The sequence below is a fragment of the Heterodontus francisci genome, chromosome 21 (genome assembly GCF_036365525.1).
Source record: "Heterodontus francisci isolate sHetFra1 chromosome 21, sHetFra1.hap1, whole genome shotgun sequence".
NCBI lineage: Eukaryota > Metazoa > Chordata > Chondrichthyes > Heterodontiformes > Heterodontidae > Heterodontus > Heterodontus francisci.
Genome location: NC_090391.1, coordinates 11,227,779 through 11,250,888, shown reverse-complemented (window position 1 = coordinate 11,250,888; position 23,110 = coordinate 11,227,779).

Sequence of the window (23,110 nt, the reverse complement as noted above, 5' to 3'; positions counted from 1 at the left end):
TAGATGAGAAGGAATTACTTCCTTCAAATTGTTGTGAAACTTTGGAATTCTCCACCCCATAGTGTCTGGATTCTCTATCATTGAATACATTTAAGGCTGGGATGGACAGATTTTTGGTCTCTCATAGAATCAAGGAATATGGTGAGCAGGAGGAAAGTGGGGAAGGAAACAACATTCAAGACGAAGTGGACAAAGAAAGAGCTGGAAACACCCAACAGGTCAGGCAGCATCTCTGCAGAGATTACCCGAGTTAACGTTTCAGGTCAATGTGTGTGTGTGTGTGTGTGTGTGTGTGTGTGTGTGTGTGTGTGTGTGTGTGTGTGTGTGTGTGTGTGTGTGTGTGTGTGTGTGTGTGTGTGTGTGTGTGTGTGTGTGTGTGTGTTTGTGTGTGTGTGTATTTGGTGGTGGGGAATAGAAGAATGAGCTAAGTTTGGAGAGAGAGAGAGTCGCTTTGTTTGAGTCAGACTGAAAGCCTGAGGAGGAACTGAGAACTGAGTGCCCATTCCCCCTGTTGAAGGGCAGACGTTGGTGTAGTAACGTCACTGAGCTGGTAATCCAGAAGTCCAGGATAATGTTTTGGGGACATGATTTCAAATCCCACCACGGCAGCTGGTGGAATTTAAATTCAATAAATTAAAAGAAAAAAAATCTGGAACTGAAAAATCGATCATCTCATTTTAGAAAGGGTGTAATTGCACTAGAGAGGGTTCAGAGGAGATTTATGAGGATGTTGCCAGGACTGAAACAATGCAGCTATGAGGAAAGATTGGATAGGCGGTGGTTGATCTCCTTGGAACAGAGCAGGTTGAGGGGAGATCTGATTGAGATGTACAAAATTTTGAGGGGCCTGAATAGAGTGGAGCTGAAAGGCCCATTTATCATGCCAGAGAGGTCAATGACTGGAAGGGCATATATTTAAAGTGATTGGTAGAAGGATTCGAGGAGAGATGAGGAAATGTTTTTCACCCTGTGAGTGGTGGGGCTCTGGAACTCACTGTCTGTTAGGGTTGTGAAGGAAGGAACGCTCAACTCATTGAAAAGGTGTCTGGATATGCACCTCGAGTGCTGTAACGTGCAGGGCTATGGTCCAAATGCTGGAAGATGGGTTTGTCTGGGTAGCTCGATTCACAGACGGTACAGACACGATGGGCCAAGTGGCCTCTTTCTGTGCCGTAAACTTTCTATGATTCTATTCTATGAATCTATGAAAGCTAGTCTCAGTAATGATGCCATGAAACTATTATCAATTGTCAGCAAAAAATAATCTGATTCACTACTGCCCTTTATGGATGTACATCTGCTGTACTTACCTGGTCTGGCCTACATGTGACTCCAGACCCACTGCAATGTGGTTTACTCTTAACTGAACTCTGAAATTGCCTTACAAGCCACTCAGTTGTTAATTAGGGATGAGCAACAAATGCTGGCCTTGCCAGTGACGCCCACATCCAATACAAAAGCTGCAGAGCAATTTCCTCTGCTCTGGGGAATTCAGTGTAAGCGGGAACCCTGTTGAAATTCGAGCCAGTTGAGTTAGGAACACAGTAACTGGAGTAGACTGTAGACTGGACTGCAAGGAGACAGGTTGACGTGAGATAGAAGTTATTTAGACAGGAATATTCCTGTCTGTTCATTGTAATACGAGTTCAGTGAAAGGCTCCGGGCATCTGGAAATATCTGTCAACAAAGAATAAAGAACAGTACAGCACAGAAACAGGCCATTCGGCCCTCCAAGCCTGCACCGATCTTGATGCCTGCCTAAAGTAACACCTTCTGCACTTCCGGAGCCCATAACCCTCTATTCCCTTCCTATTCATGTATTTATCAAGATGCCTCTTAAACATCGCTTTCGTAACTGCTTCCACCACCTCCCCCGGCAGCAAGTTCCAGACACTCACCGCCCTCTGTGTAAAGAACTTGCCTCGCACATCCCCTTTAAACTTTGCTCCTCGCACTTTAAACCTATGTCCCCTAGTAAATGACTCTTCCACCCTGGGAAAAAGCTTGTGACTATCCACTCTATACATGCTACTCATAACTTTGCAAACCTCTATCATGTCGCCCCTTCACATCCTTCGTTCCAGTGAAAACAATCCGAGATTATCCAACCTCTCCTCATAGCTAATGCCCTCCAGACCAGGCAACATCATGGTTGACATCGATGGAGTCTCATTCTGTAAGGGTTTGTACTTCGGTTCTATATTGAGAAACGGTTTTCAGCTGGAAGTGGGGGGCTGAGAGATCAGAGAGCATTCTCTGCTCTGTCTCTCTCTTCTCTCACTCTCTGTTTAATCCTCACTTGCTTTCCTCCCCTGCCCGCGCTCTATCTTTCCTTATTCGAAGGCAGTTCGGGGCGGGCTGTGTTAAAGAAGAGAAAGCTATAGACGCTCCCTTCTCATTCAGGAGTGATTCGAGTGAAGAGGCGGCATGTCTGAGAGAGGGGAAGGAGTCAAAGGACCGGCAAAAGCGGGAGCCAAGTGGCCACACAAAACTGCCTTCGTGATAAAATCACCAGCGCAGCAATCCGCCGCCCGGCAGGATCTCCAATGTTATATTGCTCAACCAATCAGACAGCCACTTATAAATCAATAAATCAAACCATTGGCTTCGATTTACGAATCGTAAGAAAATAATATCGAGTTTCTTTTGTGCGAGTGGCACAATGTCTTTCAATGTGATAGTTCTTGTGATTTTGGGCTGAGATTTATATATTTACCTGTCAGCAGGTATTTTATAGGAGGTGGCATTTGTGGTCCATCCCCAACTGCCCTGCAACTGAATAATGCATTTCGGAGTCAACCACACCGGAGTGGATCTGGAGTCACATGTCGGTGAGACCAGATAACAACAGAGAGCACATGGCAACATTAGTGAAATTCTCTTTCAATGCTAGGTTTTGTGTCATTTAATTGAATTTATTGATTAATTGAACATTAATTCCACGAGCTGCTCTGTGGGATTTGAACCCATGTCGCAATGGCATGAGCTTGTATGGTTGTACGACCACCAAAGCGATATGACCACAACTCCATGGCACTTCCACCACCACGTCAACTCCCACCCCCACCACCTCCCCCAGCAGCTCCCCCCGCCCTCCCCCCAACCCCGCCAACAACTTCTGCACTTTTGTTCTGTTTGACAGTTGGATTGAAAATATATTTGTGGCACTTGGGATCTTGGTAACATATGAACTAGTAGCAGGTGTAGGACACGCTACTCCAGAGCGAAAAAATGTCCTCATCTCTGCCTTAAATGGTGACCCATATTTTGGATAGTAATCCATACTTCTAGATTCTCCCACAAGAGGAAACATCCTTTCCACATCCACCCTGTCAAGAACCCCCAGAATCTTATGTGCGTCAATCAAGTCAGCTCTTAGTTTTCTAAACGCCACCGGATGCAAAACTAGCTTCTCCAACCATTCCTCCCAAGACAACACGCCCATTCTATGTATTGGTCTCGTAAACCTTCTCTGAACCTCTTCCTTAAATAAGGAGCCCAATACTGTACACAGTCCTCCGGATGTGATTTCACTGATTCTCTGTATAACTGAAGCATAACCTCCATACTTTTTTAATTCCTGTCGCGATAGTAAGAGCAGTAAGAGCCTGCCGACCCCTGCGCTCTGTGACTGTGGACCTGATGGGCTGTCAGTGTCTCAGCACTCTGGGAGTGATAATGTACCTACTGTGTGTGGGAAGGAAGTTGTTGATAGCTTGGGTGGAGGAATCATCACATTCATGCTGCTTGATGGTTTTGTTTTTTCTTCAAGAGGCAACAGAGGAGATTAACAAGGATAATGTATTCGCTGTTGAGTTCATGGGCACCCAAAAAGCGTTTGATAAAGTGCCACATAACAGGATTGTCTGCAAAGTTAGAGCTGATGGAATAAATGGAACAATAGCCGTGTGGATACGAAGTTGGTTTTGAGACAGGGAACAGAGAGTGGTGGTGAACAGTTGTTATTTTTGACTGGAGAATGGTATATCGTGGAGTTCCCCAGGGGTCAGTGTTAGTTACCCTGTCCTTCTTGATCTATATTAATGGCCTAAACTTGGGTGGACAAGGTACACTTAGGAAATTTGCACATTGCACAATACATGGAAGTATTGAGAGATGTGAGGAGCATAGTGATAAACATCAAGAGCACACAGATAGGCTGGTGGAATTCATAGAGAAGAGGCAGATGGAATTTACTGCAGAGAAGTGTGAAGTGATACATTTCATTCTGAAAAACTAGGAGAGGCAAGATAAAATATAACACAACATTCGAAAGTGTGTTCTGGAGCAGAGGGATCTGTGGATAGAAGTGCACAAATTGGTGAAGGTGGCAGGGCTAGGTGAGAAAGTGCTTCACAAGGGAAACTGAATTCTGGGCTTGGGGGCTTTATGAATTGAGGCATAGAGTACAAAAGCAAGGAAGTTATAAAAAACCTTTATGAAACACTGGCTCAGCCTCAACTGGAGTTTTGTGTCCATTTCTGAGCAACACACATTCGGAAGGATGTTAAGGTATTAGAGAGGGTGCAGAGAAGATTTACAAGACTGGTTCCAGTTTTGAGGAACTTACGTTACGTGGATAGATTGGAAAAGCTGGGGTTGTTGTTCTCAGAGAAGAGAAGGTTGAGCTGAGATTTAATAGAGCTGTTCAAAGTCATGAGGGTCTGGACAGAATAGATAGGGAGAAATGTTCCCATTGGTGGAAAGATACAGCACTAGAGGGCACCGATTGAAGGTGATTGTAAAAAAAGACACAACAGTGACATGCGGAATAAAATAGCATTTTTCTTTATTACACTGCCAGTGGTTAGGTGGAGTACATGCTTCACATATATGAGGGACTGTGTTCATGCCCCAGTATCTCCAAATAATTCTGACAACATTTTATCTCGAAAATGACAACGAGGATGGTCAGCTTTTATATTAAAGTCCACAACCTGCACCAATACAGCTGTTAAATCAGTCAATGACAACGTATCAGGACTTCATTTTATACTCCCCGGGCCGCAAGCCTCAGCCTATAGCAGCCCAGTGCCAACACTGCTCACAATCCGGAATGTGCTCGGGTACGAATGTCATGCTCGTTGTCCGCTCCTGTTTCATGTTGGATGCCCTGTCACTCTTCCTCTTATTTTCCTAATCTAACTTCAGGTACCAGGCTGCAGACTGCTGGGGCACATGTCATCATGATTTGCATATGAATCAACATTCCTGCATCGTTGCCAGGTTCAGCTCCTGGAATTCCCTCCATAAAACCATCAGGGAATCAGCAAATGACGCAGCAATGATTGGGATCTATTCTTCCGTGTACAGAGGGACCTGGGTTTCCTCGTCAATAAGTCACTGAAAGCGAACATAGAGGTTCAGCAAGCAATTAGGAAGGCTAATGCTATGTTAGCCTTTATCTTCGGAGTATTTGAGTGCAGGAATAGTGAAGTATTGCTTCAATTGCACGGACTTGTGATTAGACCGCTCTTGGATAACTGTGTGCAGTTTTGCTCCCTTTACCTTAGACGTGCTTTTATTGCCATACAGGGAGTGCAACGAAGGTTCATCAGATATTTTCCCGGGATGTCGGGACTGTCCTGTGAAGAGATATTGGCGGAACTGGGCCTGCAGTCTCTGGAGTTTCGAGGAATGAGAGGTTATCACCTTGAAACCTACAAAGTACTTGAAGGAATACACAAGTTAGAGACAGGTAAGATATTTCCACTGGTTGGGGAATCTAGAACTGGGGGAAACAATTTCAATATCAGAGGGGAGCCACTTAGGACAGAGATAAGGAGACATTTCTTTACTTAGTGGGTTGTGAATATTTGTAATTCTCTACCCCAGAGGCCTGTGGAAGTTCAGTCATTGAGTATGTTGAAAGCAGAGATTGACAGATTTCTAAATACTAATCACATGCAGGGATATGGGGATAGTGTGGGAAAAAGGCATTGAAGTGGATGATTCGCCATGATGGCACTGTATTGTGGAGCAGCTTCGATGGGCTGAATGGCCTATTCCTGATCCTATGTGCCTATATCTCCCCAGAAATTCTATCTTCGAGAAAGACAAATATATTAACATGTTGGGAATATTATCATCAGCAAGTCACATGTCATATTGATTTGGATATGTATCACCTTCATTGTGGCCGGGTTCAAACCCTGAAACACCCTCCCTAAAACCACCAGATAATGATGTAGCACAGATTGGAGTCTATGCGGCCCATTGTCCCTGTTCTGCCTATTAGCTAGCGTCATTCAATTCATCCCACTCACACCCTGCTCATTCCCCACAGTCCTGCACATTTTCCGCTTCAGGTATTTATCCAGTTACCCTTTGAAAGTTATTACTGAATCTGCTTCCACCGCTGTTTCACTGAGTGTATTCCAGATCTCAATAATTCACTGGATAATTATTCTCTGCTGTCACTCCTTGTTCTTTTAGCCAATTACCTGAAATCTGTGTCCTCTGGTTCTGACACTTCTGCTACTGGAGCAGTTTATCCTCACTGATTACATCTAAAGATTGCATGATCTTAGGCGCTTCCATTACATTTCCCCTTAACCTCCGTTCCCCTGCAGTGAAAACAGAGTGTTTCTCCAGTCTCTCCATATAACTGATGCTTTCGTCCCTGATACCATACTGTCAAAGCTCCTTGGAATCCCTTCTTTGGCCTTTGACTCCATTCGAAAGTTCCCAGAATTGGACACAACATGTGAACTGGGGCTTAAACAGTCTTTTATATAGATTGCACGCAACTTCACTGCTTTGTAATTCAAACTTGAGTTATAATTACAAGGATCATTCTGAACTCCACAAAAATGCTCTCTTGCGTTACCATAGTGAGCGCTCGAATTGGAGTGGGGGAAAATGTGTTCCTTTTTATAAAATTTACCCCGCGTTCTGAAGCCAAGTACATCTGTGGGAAACTGTCGAAAAGTAAAGGACACATTTCTTTGCCCTTGTTTAATACAAGAGGCATCGGCCCTTTTGGATCGGTCTCACGACTGGGGAAAGACTGCTGATACTGATGAGGACTGAGAAATGATAAAGACAACGAATCAATGGTGGAGTAGGAGCTACATGGTTGGGGATGTAGCTCAGTGATAGAGTGCATGCACGAGGTGCTGGGTTCAAACCCCAGCATTTTCAGGTTGTTTTCAGGGGAACGATATCAAGCAAAGCAAGCGCAGTATCGTTGAGCTCTAACTGTCGCTCCACGAGTTGGAGCAATAAAGCTGTTTAATATTGCAGCAGGTCTTCATCGCACACCCGATGCACTCAGCCAGTAACAGTCCAGTGTCAACGCTGCTCACAGACGGGATTGTGTCCCAGTGCAGTGTCATGCTCGCAGTCCGCTTATATTTAATGTTGAATGCCCTGTCATTGTTCCACTCACTTCCCTAATCTAACGTCAAATGTCAGACTGGGCACTGCTGGGGCAAGACGGAGAGTTGGGCGTTTGCGTGAGCAGCAGAAAGGGTGATGGAGTCTTGGGGCATGGAATAACAGTAAGGTGACAGCACAGAAGGAGGTCATTCAACCCATCCAGCCCATGCTAGCTTTCTGCAATAGCAAGTTAACTGCTTCCACTTCCCTGGCTTTCCCCCTTAGCCCTGCAATTATCTTTTTTGATCTTCAGGCGTTTTTCCAATTCCCTTTTTAAAGTCACTCTTGAATTTGACTCCACCACAGTCACAGGTAGTGCATTCCAGATCCTAACCACTCGCTGGAGAAAGAATATTTCCCTCCTGTCACTTGTGATTCTTTGCTGGATCACCTTAAATCTGAGTGATCTGGTTATGGACCCATCCACCAATGGGAATAGTTTCTCTCTAAAGGCTCTGTTTTTACCCCTCATGAGATAAAACCAAACAGTGTGCTGGATTTAGTGCCATCAGTTCTTAAATTAATCTCAACATATTCCCAACTCTCACGCTGGTTTTATACTGCACTCCTTCGAGGGCCTCTCTGAGCGATCACTCTCGGTATCAGCAGATGATTTATACAGTTCCAGCATAGCATCCCTTTTCTTATACCTTGTACCTCGACGAATAAAGGAAATGTTTCCATATGCCCTCTTAACCACCTTATCGACCTGTCCTGCTTCCTTCAGGGATCTGTGGACATTCACTCCCTCTGCACCTCTTAGCATTTTCCCAATAATCGTGTATTCCTTTGCCATGTTTGGCCTCTCAAATGTATCACCTCACACTTCTCTGGGTTGAACTTCATTTGTCATTTTTCTGCCCACCTGACCAGTCCATTGACATCTTCCTGCAGCCTTCAGCTATCCTCCTCACTATCAACCACATGACAATTTCTGTGCCATTAGGAAACCTCTTGATCATGCCCCCTACATTTATATCCATATCGTGAATATATTCTACAAGATGAAGAGCACCTAGTACTGAACCGTGTGGTACACCACTGAGCACTTCCTTCCAGCCACTAAGACACCAGAGAACAATTATCCTTTGCTTTCTGCCATTGAGCCAACTTTACACACAACATTTGGGACCAAAGCATATGAACGACGAGAGTGGGATTCGAAACCACGTTTACAGAGCACAGCAGGTTAGTATTAAACTCCAGGCCACCTCGTTGTGCTGCAGCAATGCTACCGAGAGGGAAGGATACGTATCCCTGCATACAGAATGTCAGATACTGATTGAATCCATCACTCACATTCAGAATCAGAGACTGATAGATACAGAATCTTTCCCACATCCACACACTGTGCAAATATTGTCGCAGCCATAATGAATCATACAATCAGACACCACTACAGGAGACTGACAGATGAGGAATGAATCTCACACTCACATTCAATCAAGAAACTGACAGGTACACATTGTATTTCGATCACATACCGGAACAGAGAGTGGCAGAAACACAATGCATACCACGTCGACACAAACAACCAGAGACTGTTGGCTGCAGCAATAAATCGCCAAACACACACTATACCAGAGACAGACAGTTATGGAATTACTCCAACACACACACACACAGTCCCAGAGACTGAAAGTTACTGAATTATTCCACCAGAGAGTGACAGACACTGAATTAATCCAACACGTACACACTATGCCAGAGAGTGACAGCCACAAAATTAATTTGACATAAAATAATAGAGACTGTTTGATAAGGACCAAATATCACTCCAATTAGTTGTCCAATCACGGCCAATTTTTGTGTCATCTGCAAACTTCTTCATCATGCCCCTAACATTTACATCCAAATCATGAATATATACCACAAAAACGAGGGCACCTACTGCTGAGCCGTGCGGGACACCACTGGAAGCCTCCTTCCAATCCCAAACACAAGGGGTGACAATTGCCCTTTGCTTTCTGCCACTGATTCAATTTTACATCCAGCGTGCTATATCTTTCTGGCTGCACAGGGATTTAGTCTTTTAACCAATGTTCCATTTGGGACCTTGTCAAAAACAGATGAATAAGAAAATGGGATTTGAACCCAAGTGTGCAGAGCACAAGAAATTAACAGTTCATCGCGTTAGTCTATCTGTTATTTCGCTGCATCATTGTGGAAGTGTTGAGACAGAATGAAACTTATTGCTGCATACAATACCTCAGAATGACAGATACTGATTGAATCCATCCTTCACATACAGAATCAGAGACTGATAGACGCAGAATGTTTCCCATATTTACATATTGTGCAAATATTGTCAGAGCCAGAATGATTCACACGTTCAGACACCACTACTGGAGACTGACAGATGAGGAACGAATCTCACACTCACAGCCAATCCAAGAAACTGACAGGTACACACTGTATTTCGGTCACATAACAGAGCAGAGAATGGCAGAAGCAGAATCTATCCCACGCCCACACACAGAACCAGATACTGTTAGATACAGCATGAATCCGACACACACCTTAAATATGGCAGAGACAGACAGCTACTGAGCCTGTGCAAATTCGCTACCACAGAAAGCAGTTGAGGCCAAAACATTGTATGTTTTCAAGAAGGAGTTAGATATAGCTCTTGGGTCTAAAGGGATCAAAGCGTATGGGGAAAAAGCTGGAACAGGCTACTGAGTTGCATGATCCGCCAATCATAATACTCGAAGGGCCGAATGGCCTACTCCTGCTCCTTTTTTTCTATCTTTCGAAACCAACAAGTACGCAGTGCCAGAGGGTGACAGGGACAGAATTATTCCACCAGAGAGTGACAGAGACTGCATTAATCCAGCACATACACACTATGCCAGAGAGTGACAGACATAAAATTAATTTGACACAAAGTAATAGAAACTGTGTGATAAGGACATAAAACTCACTCCCACGTGCAGGACAACTAATTTCACACAAAGGTGTAACCAGTGTTGGTGTAACAATATGTAATAAGAGCTCGTCTTCACTCCGAGCATTTCTAAATCCGAGACGTCCAATGGAAGCTGAACAATGTAATGTCAGTTGTGCCCCTCCATGATCTGGAAACTTTGCTGTGCAGCAGATTGCTGATCTCTCTTTGCAGGAAGTCTGAACTGCAACATAGCGGAGTGAATTCACACAGTCAGTCAGGACTAAATAATCAGGCAATGTGAGGAAATAGTTTCTGCCTGGAACTTCTCCTTTCATATTGCTTCACATTGTTATGCTGGAGAATAAGTTAATCGATCGATTCTTTATAAAAAGTTGTCCCTGCATTATTTAGCTATTTGTAAATATGCTCTGTTATATTTTACTCTACATTGAAAAGTATTTCTGTCTGATTTCTCAGGATACTCTTTACATCACTTCAAGTAAACAGAACATAAATGCACAAAGAACTGAGCACAACGGTGTTGCTCTTACTGAATGATGAAACATTCCCTTTGGGAGGGATGAATATTTAAATAAGGAATGGGAAGCAACGGAGAGAAAAGATTCTGAGGGACAATGGATTTTGCTGAATCCATGTATTTCTATCTTCGTTTCACAGTTCCAGTCAGATAAGAAATATTAATAAAAAGCTGGAAGAACCGAGTTAAACTTATCATGACGTGGGAAAGAAAGCAACGTAAAAGATACTCTTCCTTTGGACACATTATCGATTCAAGCAAGATTAGGTCCCATTCAAATCTTGGAGTTTCCGATGGAAAGACATCAAATACATCGAATTTGTGATAGCCGAGAATGAAACGCGGGTCAACGGCTGGAAATGGCAGCTATGCTCACCACTCTACCACCATTACCTGTATCAGCTTGTTAATAGAGTGGCTCTGTGCTGTTCGGGACTGAATCTCTGCCTTTGAATTTCTCCAACTTGATTCCTACTGAATCGAGAATGTTCTAAACGTCACTCCTTCAAGAGACTACTGGATTGGCATCTTATTTCAGCCCAGGACGGATGCCATAGCCCTGACTGGTGGATTTAAGTGGAACTTTACGGGGCTTAGAAGGGGGTTTCAGAAGAGCTGAGCATGAAGGGAAAACATCAAGCAAGTCCTGGAAGAGGATCGCCATTAAGACATGAACATGAATCAGCGGGGGGAACTGACTTCAGAAAATCAATGTGTTTCCCTGATAAAAGGGTGTCGGTGGGCGTGGTTTACCTGGGTTTTCAGAAAGCTTTTGACAAAGTCCCCCACAAGAGGTTGGTTAGCAAAATTAAAGCACATGAGGTAGGAGGTAATATACTGGCAGAGATTGAGGATTTGTTAACAAGCAGAAAGCAGAGAGTAGTAGTAAATGGGTCAGTCTCACGTTGGCAGGCTATGAATAGTGGGGTACCGCAGTGATCAGTGCTTGGGCCCCAGCTGCTCACAGTATATGTCAATGATTTGGATGTGGGGAACAAATGTAATATTGCCAAGTTCGCGGATGGGAACTAGATGTGAATATCTGTTGTGAGGAAAATGTAAAGAGGTCAAGGGGATTTGGACAGACCTAATGATTGGGCAAGAACATGGCAGATGGAATATAATGAGGAACAATGTGAGGTTATCCACTTTGGCAGGAGGAATAGATGTGAAGAATATTTCTTAAATGGTAATAGATTAGGCAATGTAGATGCACAAAGGGATCTGGATGTTCCTGCAATAAGTCATTCAAAGCTAACTTGCAGGTGCAGCAAGCAATTCGGAAGGCGAATTGTATGTTAGCCTTGATCGCAAGAGGATTTGAGTACAGGAGTAGTGAAGTCTTGCTTCAATTGTATAGAACCTTTGTTAGACTGCATTGGAGTACTCGTTGCAGTTTTGGTCCCCTTACCTTCGGAAGGATAAGATTGTCATAGAGGGAGTGCAACGAAAGTTCACTGGACTTGTTCCCCGGATGGTGGGACTGTCCTATGAAGAGATATTGGGGAAACTGGGCCTGTATTCTCTAGAGTTTCAAGGAAAGTGAAGTGATCTTATTGAAAGCTACAAAATACTGAAAGGGATAAGCAGGGTAGATGCTGCTAAGATGTTCCCCCTGGTTGGGAAGACTAGAACTAGGGGAAACAATTTCAAAATAAGGAGGAAGCCACTTAGGAGAGAGATGAGGAGACATTTCTTTATTCAGAGGGCTGTGAATCTTTGGAATTCTCTGGCCCAGAGGGCTGTGGAAGCTCAGTCATTGAGTATGCTTCAAAGAGAGATCGACAGATTTCTAAATAGAAATCCATAAGGGGATATGAGGATAGTGCGGGAAAAGGCATTGAAATGGATGATTATCCAGTATCATATTGAATGGTGGGGCAGGCTCGATAAGCTGAATAGCCAACTCCTGCTCCTATATTTTCATCTGGTAAATTCTGTCTCTAATCCAATTTGATAGTGGTAAATCATAATCGTCAACAGGAAGGGATGCAAATCACAGGTCAGGGTAATCCCATGTGAGAGGGAGTCCCTAGAGAAGAAGGGTGCTCTCTCACAGACAGACTGGTTACAGTTCCCGGTGTATCACCACACAGTGAGTGACTTTTTCAGTGGGAACTGCGGCTGCAGAGAGTCTTTGGGAAATGAACATCCTTATAAGCCCACGGACTCTCAAAGCTCTCAGGACTACATTTCCTCACACCTCACTTCTTGCAAGGACTCCTTTCCATTCTCCCAGTTTCTCCACCTTCATCACATCTGTTCTGACGATGTTATCTTCCATCCCAGCCCTTTCAATATGTCTTCTTCATTCATCAGCTGAGAATTTCACCACACTGTTGTTGGCTGGGCCCTCCACCGTGGCTGATCTATTTCACACACTTCTGCTCTATTCCCTTTTGCCTCCCTCCCAGAAGCATGATAGGGTTCGCTTTCTTCTCACCTTCCACCCCAGCTTCCTTCATATACACCGGATCATCCTTTTCCAAACACATCCACCACCCCCTACCCCGCTCCTCTCTGTGATACCCTCAGTCACTCCACATTTAGGGCGGCACAGTGGCGCAGTGGTTAGCACCGCAGCCTCACAGCTCCAGGGACCCGGGTTCGATTCCGGGTACTGCCTGTGTGGAGTTTGCAAGTTCTCCGGGTGCTCCGGTTTCCTCCCACAAGCCAAAAGACTTGCACGTTGATAGGTAAATTGGCCATTATAAATTGTCACTCGTATAGGTAGGTGGTAGGGAAATATAGGGACAGGTGGGGATGTTTGGTAGGAATATGGGATTAGTGTAGGATTAGTATAAATGGGTGGTTGATGTTTGGCACAGACCCGGTGGGCCGAAGGGCCTGTTTCAGTGCTGTATCTTTAATCTATACCTCCCCTCTTTCCTGCAGCGCCTTTCCATGCAAGCACAGTATTTTCAACACCTTCCTATTTACTTACTCCCTTCCCACTGTCCAAAGCCCAAACAGTCCTTTCAAGTGAACGAGCCATTTGCTTGTACGTCTTTCAATTTAGTATCCTGTATTCGCTACTCACAATGTGGTCTCCTCTGCACTGGGAAGAATAAATGCAGACTTGATGATCACCTAGGGGAACACCTCTGTTCATTCTGCAAGGCAATCCCGAGCTTCTTGTAGCTTATTGTTATAATTTTCCTCCTTACACATATTCTGATCTTTCTGTCCTTGACCTGTTGCAGTTTTCCAATGAAACTGAACACAAGTTCGATGAACAGCACCTCCTCTTTCGTCTGGGAAGTTTACAGCCTTCCGGACCGAATATTGAGTTCACTGCGTCTGCATCAAAACATCTGCCCTCGTTTTAAACTTTGGTCGTGTTTTCCAGGTTTGTTTTTTTTTCTGTTCTCCCCACTGCACCTCACTTGACTTTTTTAATCACTTCACTTTGTGCTCGGACAGCTGATATCCTATTATTTATACCTCATCCAGAAACATCTGTTTATTTACTTAGCTTTGGACCATGACAACCTTTCTCATTTAATCTCTCCTGCCCTCCATCCGATGACAGACCTTGCCTTTTGTTCTACTTCGCCCCTCTACACTTTCACTTGATCAAAACATTTCTCACCTTTGCCATTTCAGATCAGTTCATCGGCCTTCTCTCCTCAGATGCTGGCTGCTCTGCTGTTGGGGAATAATCTATTTGCTGCTTAGACAGAAGCCTGGTTTTGTTGGCAATGTAGCTCAATGGTAAAACACATGCTTGGCATTTATGAAATCCGCGCTTCAATTTCCTGCAGTAATATGAATCTTGAGTGCCAGAATGACAAGTTTTTCGGCAAGCCAATAAAATAATCCAAGACTTTCTTGGTCTTGGAAACAGACATGATTCTCACCTGGGACGGAAAACCTCACACTCCAGTGCAATGACTTCTAAACACAGCTCTTCAAGGTGTACTTGTCGGAGACAATATTTCAACACGGCATCTCCATCTGTGGTCTGCCCTGCCCACATCTTCAGTGAAATGAGTTTCAACACTTTCTGGGCGGCCAGTATAGGAGCGGAAATGAAGTTGTGTAGATCATGAATTGTTTAGAAAGGAAAGGTATTCAGTTCCTTCTTCGTTTCTGTCTTCCATTCATTCTGTTTTATCTGGTCATTCACCAATTGTTGTGCTCAAATTGGCTGCTTCATTTCCGACATTACAACAGTGACTCCACTTCAAAACAGCTTCATTGACTGTCTTTCTCACTTGCTCGATGTCTGTCTTTCTCTCTTTCTGCTGTTTTCCTGCCCCTCTCGCTCGATCCACAATTCTCTCTCTGCAACAGAACCTCATCTGATGATCACCACAACAATTCAGTTCAGAACAACCACCGATTGAATGTGTCTGATGGGTGATGGTGCAATGTGGAGCTATGTGGCAGGCCCATCTCTGGTATCAGTTTGACGTCTCTGCCATTCACCTTTACTGTGAGCCTGCGATTACCTTCTGCTGCAGACCTGTTTGGAGTAAATTCCAAAGTAAAGAGGAATAAAGTGGACAGTTGTGTGCACATGGGAGCACTTGGATACTGGTTGCATGGAATTACAGAGAATATAGGGAACAGAAATAGTCAATTCGGACTAATCAGTCCATGCTAGCCTTTACGCTCCACTGGAGCGTCCTCCCATTCTTCCTCATCTAATTCGGTCATCATATCCTCGATTGTCTTCTCCCTCATGTGCTTATCTAGCTTCTCATTAAATTCATCTATGTTATTCACTTCAAACCATTTCCTGTTTCGGGAGTTCCACATTCTCCCTATTCTCTGAGTAAAGAACTTTCTCCTGAATTTCTTCATTGAATTTGATGGTGGCTGTCTTATATTGATGTCCCCTCGATTTGCTCTCTTCACAAGTGGAAAAGTTCTCTCTTCATTCTTACTTTCTCAAAACTTCCCTGAATTTTAAAATCTCCTACTAATTCACCATTTAACTTCTCTTTTCAAGAGGAGCTGCAGCTTGTTCATCCTCTCATGGTAGATAGAGCCTCACAGTACTGGTATCCGTGTAACTTTTTTGCAACAAATCCAGTTTCAAAGTACAAAGAACAAAGAACAACAGAGCACATGAATAGGCCAATCGGCCCTCCAAGCCTGCGCCGATATTGATGAAAGTCTAAACTAAAATCTTCGGCACTTCCGGGGTCCGTATATCTCAACTCCCCATCCTATTCATGTCTTTGTCAAGATGCCTCTTAAAAGTTGCTATCGTACCGGATTCCACCACCTCTCCCGGCAGAAAGGTCCAGGCACTCACCACCCTCTGTGTAAAAAACTTGCCTCGCACCTACCCTCTAAACTTTGTCCCTCCACATTAAAAATATGTCCCCTGGTAACTGACTTTTCCACCCTGGGAAAAAGCTTCTAACTATCCACTCTGTCCATGCCACTCATAACGTTGTAAATCTCTGTCAGGTCGCCCCTCCACCTCCGTCGCTCCACTGAAAACAATCCGAGTTTATTCAACCTCTCCTCATAACTAATACCCTCGAGACCAGGCAACATCCTGGTAAACCTCTTATGTACCCTCTCCAAAGCCTCAAGTCCTTCTGGTAGAGTGGCGAACGGAATTGCACACAACTTTCCAAGTGTGGCCTAACTAAGGTCCTGTACAGCTGCAGCATGACGTATCAAATTTTATACTCTATGCCCCGACCGATGAAGGCAAGCATGCAGTATGCCTTCTTGAATACCTTATCAACCTGCGTTGCCACTTTCAGTGACCTGTGGACCTGCACGCCCACATCTTCTAAGGGTTCTGCCATTTACTGTATACTTCCCACCTGTATTAGACCTTCCAAAATGCAGTACGTCACACTTGTCTGGATTAAACGCCATCTGCCCTTTCTCCACTCAATTCTCCAACCGATCTATATCCTGCTGTATCCTCTGACAATCCTCATCACTATCCGCCACTCCACCAACCTTTCTGTCGTCCGCAAACTTACTATTCAGACCAGCTACATTTCCCTCCAAATCATTTATATATACTACAAAGAGCAAAGGTCCCTGCGGAACACCACTAGTCACATCACTCCATTCAGAAAAGCACCCTTCCACTGCTATCCCTGTCGACTATGACAGATCCAGTTCTGTATCCATCTTGCCAGCTCAGCTCTGATCCCGTGTGACTACACATTTTGTACCAGTCTGTGCCGACCATCAACCACCCATTTATACTAATCCTACACAAATCCCATATTCCTACCACATCCCCACCTGTCCCTATATTTTCCTACCACCTACCTATACTAGGGGCAATTTATAATGGCCAATTTACCTACCAACCTGCAAGTCTTTTGGCTTGTGGGAGGAAACCGGAGCACACGGAGAAAACCCACGCAGACACAGGGAAAACTTGCAAACTCCACACAGGCAGTACCCAGAGTTGAACCCGGGTCACTGGAGCTGTGAGGTTGCGGTGCAAACCACTGTTCCACTGTGCCGTTGTATTGCATGCAAAAGGCACCATCTCCACTGCCAAGTGTTCGGAACAACAAGTTCGACACAACATTAGTGGGTCATCATCTGGCCATGAGGAAGCGAATATTCCTCCAAATGTGGCTATCCCTTACCATTCCAAGGGAAGGGATGCAATTACCAACATTTCTATGGGGATGCGGAGCAGATATTCAGTGACTTGTTATTGCTAGGACTATCACTAATGCAGCGTTAGAGTGCCAAGTGCTATGTTGACCAATGGCCACAACGATGCATCATTTTTTTTTACTTTTGACTATTAATCCACAATTTATAGTCTTCGCAATTTGGAAAACGAATAAATTGATTAAATGCATCACGCTGGAGGTGGCGAAAATGGCGGAGGATGATCCTTTGGATATGGAGGCTGGTGGGATGAAAAGTGAGGACAAGGGGAACCCTGCCACGGTTCTGGGAGGGAGGGGAAGGGGTAAGGGTAAAGGTGCAGGTAATGGGTCGGACACGGTTGAGGGACCTGTCAACCACAGTGGGGGGAAATCCTCGGTTGAGGAAAAAGGAGGTCACATCAGAAGCACCGTCATGGAAGGTAGCATCATCAGAGCAGATGCGTCTGAGACGGAGAAACTGGGAGAATGGAATGGAGTCCTTACAGGAGGTATGGTGTGAAGAAGTGTAGTCGAGGTAGCTGTGGGAGTCGGTGGGCTTATAATGGATATTGGGAGACAACCTATCCCCAGAGATGGAGACAGAGAAGTCGAGGAAGGGAAGGGAAGTGTCAGAGATGGACCATGTAAAGGTGAGAGAAGGGTGGAAACTGGAAGCAAAGTTGATAACGTTTTACAGTCATCAATGTACCGGAAAAAGAGTTGGGGGAGGGGGCCTGAGTGGGACTGGAACAAAGAATGCTCGACATATCCCTCAAAAAGACAGGCATAGCTAGGACCCATGCGGGTACCCATAGCGACACATTTTACTTGAAGGAAGTGCGTGGAGTTGAAGGAGAAGTTGTTCAATGTGAGAACAAGTTCAGCCAGGCGGAGGAGGGTGGTGGTGGATGGGGACTGGTTGGACCTCTGTTCCAGGAAGAAGCGGAGAGCCCTCAAACCATCCTGGTGGGGGATGGAGGTGTACAGCGATTGGACGTCCATAGTGAAGAGTAGGCGGTTAGGACCAGGAAACTGGAAACTGTGAAAATGAAGTAGGGCGTCAGAAGAGTCACGGATGTAGGTGGGAAGAGACTAGACCAGCGGAGAAAAGATAGAGTCCAGATAGGAAGAAATAAGTTCAGTGGGGCAGGAGCAGGCTGACACAATGGGTCTGCCGGGACAGTCCCGTTTGTGGATTTTGGGAAGGAGGCAGAAGCGGGCTGTCCGGGGTTGTGGGACTATGAGGTTGGAAGCCGCAGAGGGAAGATCTCCAGAGGAGATGAGGTCAGTGACAGTACAGCCTGCCGGACTGAACATTGAGTTCAATAATTTCAGAGCATGACAGCCCCCCATTTTACTTTCATTTTTAGTTCTTTTTTCTTCCTTTTTTTCACATTCTTTTTTACATTCTTCACAATCTTTTTTTGCATTTATTTCATTTCATCTTAGCTTGTTCAGTTTGCTTACCCACTGTTTTTTTCAGGTTTTTTTTCAGGTTTGCATTTGCTGCTGTTCAATATTCAGTGTATTTACAACTAATCTGTACTAATGCTTTGTCTTTCAACACACCATTAACATATTGTTTGCCTTTGCTCCGTGACCTATGTGGCCTGGTCCAATCTGCACCTTCTCCTTTGTTATCTCTTGCCCCACCCCCACCTCACTTGCTTATAATCTGTGACTTATCTAATATTTGTCAGTTCCGAAGAAGGGTCACTGACCCGAAACGTTAACTCTGCTTCTCTTTCCACAGATGCTGCCAGACCTGCTGAGTGATTCCAGCATTTCTTGTTTTTGTTTCAGATTTCCAGCATTCGCAGTATTTTGCTTTTATTCTCTTTTGTGACATTGTCCATTATAATTTCCTCTACTGTGTTCAGTTGCATACCAAAAATCTCTGCCAATGAAATTTTGCCATATTGCAACTACAGCCGGCTACCAGTGCACCTGGACTTTCCACCTACTGGCGTCCCAGTATGTTTGCACAGATAGTCCATCCTTTAAATAGGGAGACTGTATTATGCCCGTCCGCACAGCTTAATGATCTCTTTCTCTCTATCCCCTATTCACATGTTGACCTGATAGGCCTCTCGTTCTATGCAGCCCCTGATACCTAATTCCAATAACAGCTAAACAACTGACTCTTGGGCGCGGCGTAGAACAGGCGGGTGATCCAATACCGTCCGTTTGGCGTCAGCATCAAAAGTGAATATCTAACCCATAAAGTCACAGCTGCTACTTAGTCAGATACACTAAAAGGGCAAAAATGAATGACACTCTATATCATTCAGGGAATTTTGACGAAATATAACGCAATATGTCGACAAACGCTAACTAGGAATGTTGTGATAATAATTAAGAATAAGCACACATTTAAATTCCCAAAATTGAAAAAACAAAACAAATGGAAATTCAGGATGCAGGAATGCAAAATATAACTTACATGTATCTGTGTCACTGCATAGGCTGCCAGGAGGCGGTGCAGTCCTTCAAACAACAAAACATCGTCAATTAAACAATTTACCTTACATGGCCCTGGTTACTAACCTCTTGAAGCTGACATTGAATGGATTGTTGACGTGGTTCACGTTTTTTGTGTAAAACTGCCCTCTCATTGCACGACTAAGAACAAGTGTGCACCAAACGTTTTCAAACCCAGATATATTTCATCGATGGAAAGCAATATTTCTAAAATGAATGAAAGCTGCAGTTAATTGGATGAGTGCTTTACTGTGTATCTGTTACTCTGTAAGTGTCTGTGTTCTGATATGAGTGTGCCTTTGTGTGTGTACGGGTGAGTATTCTTATGTGTGGATGTGTTTGATTGTTTGTTTGAGTGTGAGCCTGTGTCTGTTCGCATTTCTGAGTATGTGTAATTAATTTTTGGACTGTATGCATGATTATGGATGTGAGATGGAGGGGGATGTTGGGGAGAGTCGGGTGCAGGTGGTGTAACGATGGTGCTCGTATCTGAAATGCAAAAGACATGTCGTACATCGAGTAAACGTTATTGTGAACTTGGGCTTCTGAGCATTATGTTGGTAGGTTGCGGTTGAAATTTGACGCTCACTGGACTCACCTCATTTTTCTGCTGCTTCTGTACTTCCCTGAGAAGGAAACATCAGGAGTCAGCGACTGCTCCAGAAAATCAGAGCATGACAAAATCAAAGAGATTAAAAGATCTTTGGGCCCCTCAGTCTCCGCTATAAGATTGATGGTGACATAGTGGTTATGATTAGAATATGGGATTAGAATAGTTAGGTGTTTGATAGCTGGCACAGACACGGTGGGCCGAATGGCCTGTTTCAGTACTGTATGACGCTATGACTCTGTGTTAGTTGTGTAGTAATCCAAAGGCCTGGAGTAAGGATCTGGAGAAATTAGTTCAGGTATAAATGTATTTTGTTGACGGAAGCTGGAATGAAAAAAGCTAGCCTCAATAATTGTGATAATGAATATACTGCATTGTTGAACAAGCCCATTTGGTTCACTTATGATATTGATGGAATGAAATTTGTCATCCTTACGTGGTCGGGCCGCTATGTGACTCCAGAAGCCACACTTTGAAATGTTCTCAAAAGCAACAATTTGAGGAACTAAAGTTGATAGTTGTTAATCCGGATCACACGTTATCTTAAAGCATCTCAATGACAGTTAATCTGTTGGAGCGAGTAGCCACTGCTGAGATGCTCATTGGTGCGGTGTAACGTGGTAAAGGTAGAGTCATAACGTGATCCTTCACTTCTAAACGGCGAGGTTAAGGTGTAGGATGAGGATGAACAGATAAAGGGAAGAATCCAGGGTATGGAAGAGGTGGCTGCTCAACTTGGAGAGGGAGCAACGAAATGAGCATGATACAATAGGCAGGAGTGGCAATGGAAGAGACCAGTTACGGAGAGGCGCTCTATGAAGTACTGAACTTTGAGAAATGATTAAAATGTTGACGAAGTGGAGAGATCCAGAAAGACGAAGAATGGTAGTAAGCCACGCTGGCAGTCAGAATAGGTGTCTTTGGTACTTTGGGTGGATGGAGGCTTGATGAGCAGGCATTGAATAGTAATTGCTTGGAGAAAGCAGGAGTACACTGACAAGACCATCACTTTTAAACACTTTATACAGAATGTGGACTTTAGATGTGGGTGTGATTTAAACGACAGAGATAATTTCTTTATGACAACAGTTTTGATGAATGCATCGACAGAGCCAAAAGAGGTTTGGTGCGTTGGCAGTGACGGAACTGAGGTGAGGAATTTGACAGCGGAGAGGTTCAGAACGGAATGGGTCCATTGACCTTTTGGTGGGTCTCATTGATGGGGTAAGATTAATGGTGATGGGTGTGGCGAATATCACAGAAAATATGCGATCAAGTTAGATAAGGTGACCCAAGAAGGAGCAGCCAGAGGCTGCGAGGCAGTGTGGCGGGAAATGTCACAAGTGGAAGTGGGTTATCTTTGATTTTAAAAGACAAAAGCTTGTCTGACAAGGGAGGTCGTTCAGAAAGAAAGTCTCTATAGTTCGCCGCCCCCATTGTAGAATCTAAACATTTTGTCAATGATTCCAAGATATTCACCTTCAGAATTATAGTTGGAAGGCCATTCCAAACATCATCACTGCTTGAAGACGATCTTCCCTTAATCTCTCCCAGATTATCTTTGATTAGTTTGAACCTGCATCCCTTTGCCTCACCTTCACTTCCTGCCATCTTCCAGGTTTACCACTTCTATACTATTTACTATCTGAACAATTCTATTCAGTCACCTCTCTCAAATCTCCCTCCAGAGAGAGACGACTGACGTGTTCCACACATTGTTCATAAACTGACATGGTTCGGGTAGGAAATTGTCTTTGTTGGTTCGGGCTATGTGATAATGCTCGTCCGTTTTTCACCAGCCAAGGCAAATTTCTAACCCAGCCATATGACCCAAAAGTAATGTTATAGCTGACTCCCCACATGAAAAACACAGCCATGTATTCAGCTCCAGTGAAAGCCATGGGGGAGCATAACAGATGGTGATATTGAGATATTGCCTCTCTTGGCATTCCACCCAAGGCAAATTTTTACCCAGCTCACTTCCAGCTTCGCCATTGGCTATTTCACCTTTTATGTCGTGATACCCCGATACCTTAATGTCAGAGGTTAGGGGTCAGGTGCTAAATGGTTTCGGTATTTGATTAGTGGCAGTGAAGAAGAAGCAGCAGTTACCTTAGTCTGCATATTTGTAATGCACGGTTGCTACATGTGGCTTAACCTACCTTTCCTCCAGAGGCACACACCCAACCGAGCAAGGATGAAAATCAGAACCACAGCAGAGCCAACACCAGCCACAAGCGCAATGGATTTTGCTAAATCAGATAAAGCGGTAACAGTGGAATCAAGGTAATGAACAGCTCCTGCATAAGATAAATAAGCTGGTGTATAAGACAATACAGACACTGGAAGTCTATTCGGATCGAGAGAAAGATAGATGGTCGCAGTATAACTGAAGAATTGCTGAATCTCTGCAATATTTCCTATTGGAATAAGTTCAGAAAGGAACAGATTTTTCTTTACACAGCGTACTATAAATAAGTATTAACTTGACATTATTAAATGTCACCATTATGAATAAAGGTTGTTCCGATGCTAAAGGTAAGGGCTATGTAACTTTCCTCTTCTTCGTTAGATGTATACATTGCTTTCGCACTCATTATCAGTAGCAGAAAGGT